Here is a 6,038-nt window from a genome sequence, read left to right as displayed (position 1 = left end):
ATACTGCGTACACATATATATATTTTTTTCAACATGAATTTCTTTTCCCTCCACACGGAGAGAGAGAGAGAGAGAGAGAGAGAGAGAGAGAGAGAGAGAGAGAGAGAGAGACCCACTTTATAAGAATCGAGAATACCTTAAGACGCGGCATTAAACACGAGTAGAACCGATATAATTCCATCCCATCGGTTTAAGGTTTAAAGGTTTAAAGGTTTAAGGGCCGCTCATGAATGGCAGAGGCAAGTGACAGTGACATTGCCCTATCAAGCAGGACAATGGCCCAGAGACTAACCATATATACATATGATCAGCATCCAAGCTCCTTCTCCACCAAGCTAGGACCAAGGAGGCCAAACAATAGCTGCTGATGACACAGCAGATAGATCTATAGGCTACTCTATACCCCGCATCTTTAGCTCACAAGGATAGTGAGGTTGCAGCAACCAAAGAAACCAACGAGTTTGAGCGGGACTCGAACCCTAGTCTGGCGTTCAGTAGTCAGGGACGTTACCGCATCGGCCAGGGCATCAGATGCAGACTACTTTTTATTCATTTCCTTCCTCTGGCATCAAGTGTTTTTAAGGGTTCCCGAAATGAACAGCTGGCTCCCTTCTCGCTTTTCTGTATTTCGTTTCTTTAATCGGCTGGTTTTATTATCATCACTATTGTTATTTTTGTTGTTGTTATTGTTTAGCTCTCTTTTATTGGTTGTATAACTTTTTATTTACGTACTCAAGAGGAGGATAGACATTGATTTCAAATTCATATTTGTAACTTGTTTGAAGATGCGCATGATTCATAGTGGTGAAATATTATTGATAGGGAAAATGCATTTGTTTATCATCGCTTCGCAGAAGATATTAACAATTATACAAATTGTTGGTAAATATCGAAAGAAAATGTATTATTTTCGATGGGTGAATGATGCTGCATTTATAATTAGATAGTTCCTTAGAGTTCGTTACAAGTGAGGGAAAATAACTGTATTCATTTCAAACTTGAATAAATGATACTGAATAATTAGTAGAGACTAACAACCAAACACATGGATGTCTTAACAAATGTTTATGTCACACCGAAAATAAATGTCTTTATATTCATTGGTGAGGAGAAAGCTCCTCACTTGTTTGCGTGTGAAGGAACAGGCGGTGTCTCTTACACCAAGAGAGACTTCTCTTATCTCGTTTGATGGAGGAGATCTCGGGTATTTACCTGAAGAGGAAGCAGGAATAAAGAGAAGTTCCCCTCTGCGTCAGAAGAAGAAGAAAACAGATTTTTTTGTAGGAGGAAGAAAGGCTGTTTTGTGTACGAATAGGTGGGAAAAGAATTTCTTTTCCCTTTGCCAGGAATAGAAGGAGAAAAAGTTTCTTCTGTCTCGGTTAGAGAAAAGTTGACTTTTGCATTGATGAAGATGATGAATATTTTCTTCTTATGTTTGTTTAGATATTCAGGAGCAACACCGGTTCTCTGCGACTGTCCATGAAATGCATTTTTTCCTTTTTGTTGGGCACAGGAAAACATCGTCTTCTATGAAGATAAAAAAAAAAAAAATGCGTCAGGTGAACAAGAGAGTCCTTAGCTTTGTGTTATTTGGACATACTCCGGAAATAGAAAAAAAAATAACTTTTTACGCTACGGCAGAGGAAATTTTCTATTCATGTTACGAAGAAAAAAAAATACTCCTTTGTGTTCGTGACGTCAGGAAGTTCTTTTTATGAGAAAAAGCGTTATTGTGGTTGAAGACGAATATTCGTTTAATAGAGCCCGAGCAAACTGTACCTGTGTCGTTTGAAAAATCAGATTTTTTTCATACAACCTTTTATATTATTCATCGCAAAAACTAAACTTTTTGAATCATTCCTCTCAAAAACTGAAGTTTTGAGTGTTGATTTTTATTATAAAACATGAAAAAAAAAATTAATTTTTTAGACTACAATATTCATGTGAATATTGAATGTAGTCGCGTATACCATGTATTTATGTTTAAAACTATCCAAATTTACCGCTGTATATATTAAAAAGGATTTAAAATCATGCATTTTTCAGATCTATTTAATACATAGATATAAAACATGACATCGTGTATTTTGCGAATCAGTTACAGTACCCCAAACAGAAAATCAAATCTAGCCCTTCGTTTCACTTAAATTGAGAATACTTTGCTGCCTTTCATGTAGTTTTTGATATGCAAATGACTTCCTGTCAGTTGTAAAGGACATTTACCATTTTTCCAGTTGGCAATTCGGACGCTAATTGAACTATAAAAACTTCATCAAGCTCAACCTGAGCTCACTCTGATTTCGCTTCTGCTAATCAGCATCATAATAAAACACGAATAGTACTTACGAATTAAGCGGGAAAATCTATTCTAATTACGAATTAAAACAGGTAAATCTATTCTTATTACGAATTAAAACAGGAAAGTCTATTCTATTTACGAATTAGAACAGAAAAATCTATTCTAATTATGAATTAGAACCTGAAAATCTATTCTAATTACGAATTAAAGCAGGAAAATCTATTTAATTACGATTTAAAACAGTAAAATCTATTCTGATTACGAATTAAGACATGAAAGTCTATTCTAATTACGAATTAAAACAGGAAAAATCTATTCTAATTACGAATTAGAACAGGAAAATCTATTCTAATGACGATTAAAGCAGGGAAATTTATTCCAATTACGAATTAAAACAAGAAAATCTATTCTTATTAAGATTTAAAACAGGAAAATCTATTCTAATTACGAATTAAAACAAAAAAATCTATTCTTATTAGGAATTAAATCAGGAAAATATATTCCAATTACGAATCAAAACAGGAAAATCTATTCTTATTACGAATTAGAACAGGAAAATCTATTCCAATTACGAATTAAAGCAGGGAAATCTATTCTAATTACGAATTAAAACAGGAAAATCTATTCTAATTATGAATTAAAGCAGTAAAATCTATTCTAATTACGAATTAAAACAGGGAAATCTATTCTAATTACGAATGAAAACAGGAAAATCTATTCCAATTACGAATTAAAACAAGAAAATCTATTCTTATTAAGATTTAAAACAGGAAAATCTATTCTAATTACGAATTAAAACAGAAAAAATCTATTCTTATTAGGAATTAAATCAGGAAAATATATTCCAATTATGAATTAAAACAGGAAAATCTATCTTATTACGAATTAGAACAGGAAAATCTATTCCAATTACGAATTAAAGCAGGAAAATCTATTTTAATTACTAATTAAAACAGGAAAATCTATTCTAATTATGAATTAAAGCAGGAAAATCTATTCTAATTACGAATTAAAACAGGAAAATCTATTCTAATTAAGAATTAAAACAGGAAAATCTATTCCAATTACGAATTAAAACAGGAAAAGCTATTCTTATTACGAATTAGAACAGGAAAATCTATTCTAATTGCGAATTAGAACAGGAAAATCTATTCTAATTACGAATTAAAACAGGAAAATCTATTCCACTACGAATTAAAACAGGAAAATCAAATCCAATTACAAATTAAAACAGGAAAATCTATTCTTATTACGAATTAGAATAGGAACATCTATTCTAATTGCGAATTAGAACAGGAAAATCTATTCTAATTACGAATTAAAACAGGAAAATCTATTGTAATACATCTTTTCTCTCTTATGCCTTAATGTTGTTTATGTTTAACCTCATTTGGTTTAGATCATTCCAAAGTATTTGTGGTCATTATAATTTGATGCAATAATTTTTTTTGGTTCCTACAATTTGATGCAATTATTTCTTTGGTTCCTACAATTTGATGCAATTATTTTTTTGGTTCCTACAATTTGATGCAATTATTTTTTTGGTCATTACAATTTGATGCAATTTTTTTTTATCATTACACTTTGATGCAATTATTTTTTGGGTCATTACAATTCGATGCAATTTTTTTTCTTGGTCATTACAATTTAATGCAATAATTTCTTGGGGCAATTAAAATTTGATGTAGTTATTGTTTTGGTCGTTACAATTTGATGCAATTATTTTTGTTTATTATTGCCTTCATTGAAAAAAACTGTAATTCTCTTTATGTACATTACATAAAGGTCCACCATCACCAGTTTCTTGTTATAAAAATTTTAACATTGCTTTTTCACTTCTGTATTATCCACAAAACATACTATCATAAAGTTTTCATATGTTAGAGAAACTCGGTCATTGTTGCCCCACCCCCAACCCTTACAATTTGAATGTCTAAATTTTCCACCTCATTCTATTTCTTTCCCTTTAATGCTCTTTAAGCCTTTCTTACCCTCTGGCAACTCTTCAATTTCCATTGCTTCTTTGGTTTACCAAGATTTTTACAGAGTAGATTACTGTATTCAATTACTTTTCATTTTATCAATGACGCCTAATTCTCCTCAAGGTAATTTTGGTATTCGCCAGTAAAATAGAGCCACTGAGCTTTAGTTACATTAGTTTCTGATAATTCCTGAACAATTGGGGTTTTCCAAAAACTCTTGCACATTTGATTAATCTTTACATTTGAATAATTAATTTTGGCCTTGATTTTCGGTGGTGCCGTTTGGTTGATTGGTCGACCTATTCTTTTATTTTCTCTTTACAATTCTTTTGCCTCTTCAGCATAATCTTGCTTCATTCTATTGTCATTTCATTTTCTCTATTCATATTAGATTTACAACTGAATTAGGAAGTTACTTTTTATATGTTTCAACTTAAAGATATTTTCTTACCGTGGTTTATATTTCCGGGTCCATATCACCCAGGCTTCATTATACCTTTCCCTGGATCTTGCATAATTGTTTATATATAATAAATATATATATATATATATAATATATATATATATATATATATATATATATAATATAGTATATATATATATTATATATTTATATATATATATATATATATATATATATTTATATATATATATATATATATATATATATATATGTAATATATACGTGTGTGTGTGTGTGCGTGTGTGTTTGTATTAGTTGTTTGCCGTTCAACCGAGGTCTTTGCCGTCAAAATTCCTTTCTACTTGCAAAACCTTGCCAGGTCTTTCTTCAATCTTACCTTTAAACCAATAAACCCCCAAAATCTCTTGGCTTTTTTTTTCACCTATCAGTAACTGCTTTTCAGTTTCCCAGCATTGGCGTCTATCTTCACGAGGAAGTTCATGAATGTTGTTGGGTTTTAGAACCTCCTCCTTTGCTAAAAACTTCCCCCCTTATTTCCCTTTTGATGGATTAAGAAGTTCTCATTGAAATTCACCCAGCCATAGGATTTACAATGCTGCTAAAGGGCTTCATCACTAGCCTATCAATATTATATTTTTCCAAAGAAATGATTCCATATTGCTGTAAACATTTTCTCTGTGTCAGAGGATTGGGTGTCAAGTCTGATTCTCCTGCAAAGGAATTTTCTTCATAGTTTTATGTGCGGTTGTAGCTGGTCACGTCCTCTAAATGCGAGTTGTTCGAGACTTTCTTGGAGGTGACGTCTTCTTGAAATGTACCAAACGGCTCATAAAAACGTTCCGGATATCTCAAGTTTCCCGGCGCTTGAGAATCGGCCTCCATCTTGTAATCTTGAGGAAAAACTAGACAAAAAATGAAAGGAAAAAAAAAAAAAAACCGACGAAAAAAATAAAAAATAACTGGACGAAAAATATAATGATCTATATGGTATATTCCTCGCCAAGTATCGTTTTAATGATAAAATCTATCCTGTTTTCTAAATAGCGGAACTTTTAAGAAATATTCTTACAGAATGAACATCAATATTGCTAGTTTTGGTCGTAGAGGTACTTTATAATGAATGTAATGAAAGAACTATATGCACATAATAGTTCAAATTGAAAACCAATGAATGGCCAGGAAAAAAAAACTAGACAAAAAAATGATCTAATATGGTCTTTTCCTCGGCAAGTATCGTTTTATGATAAAATCTATCCTATTTTACAAATAGCGGAACTTTTTAAGAAATATCCTTACAGAAAGTACTTCAATATTGCTAGTTTTGGTCGTAAGA

General features: G+C 31.4%; 1 pseudogene; it reads right to left on the bottom strand.

The window, feature by feature from the left end:
* The window catches only part of LOC137634872 (fibrinogen C domain-containing protein 1-A-like), a 527,818-nt pseudogene that overhangs the window by 200,942 nt on the left and 320,838 nt on the right, over positions 1 to 6,038 (bottom strand).

The sequence above is a fragment of the Palaemon carinicauda genome, chromosome 45 (assembly GCF_036898095.1).
Source record: "Palaemon carinicauda isolate YSFRI2023 chromosome 45, ASM3689809v2, whole genome shotgun sequence".
Taxonomy (NCBI): domain Eukaryota; kingdom Metazoa; phylum Arthropoda; class Malacostraca; order Decapoda; family Palaemonidae; genus Palaemon; species Palaemon carinicauda.
Note: the sequence above shows the minus strand (reverse complement) of the source record. Positions and strands in the feature narration are given on the sequence as shown.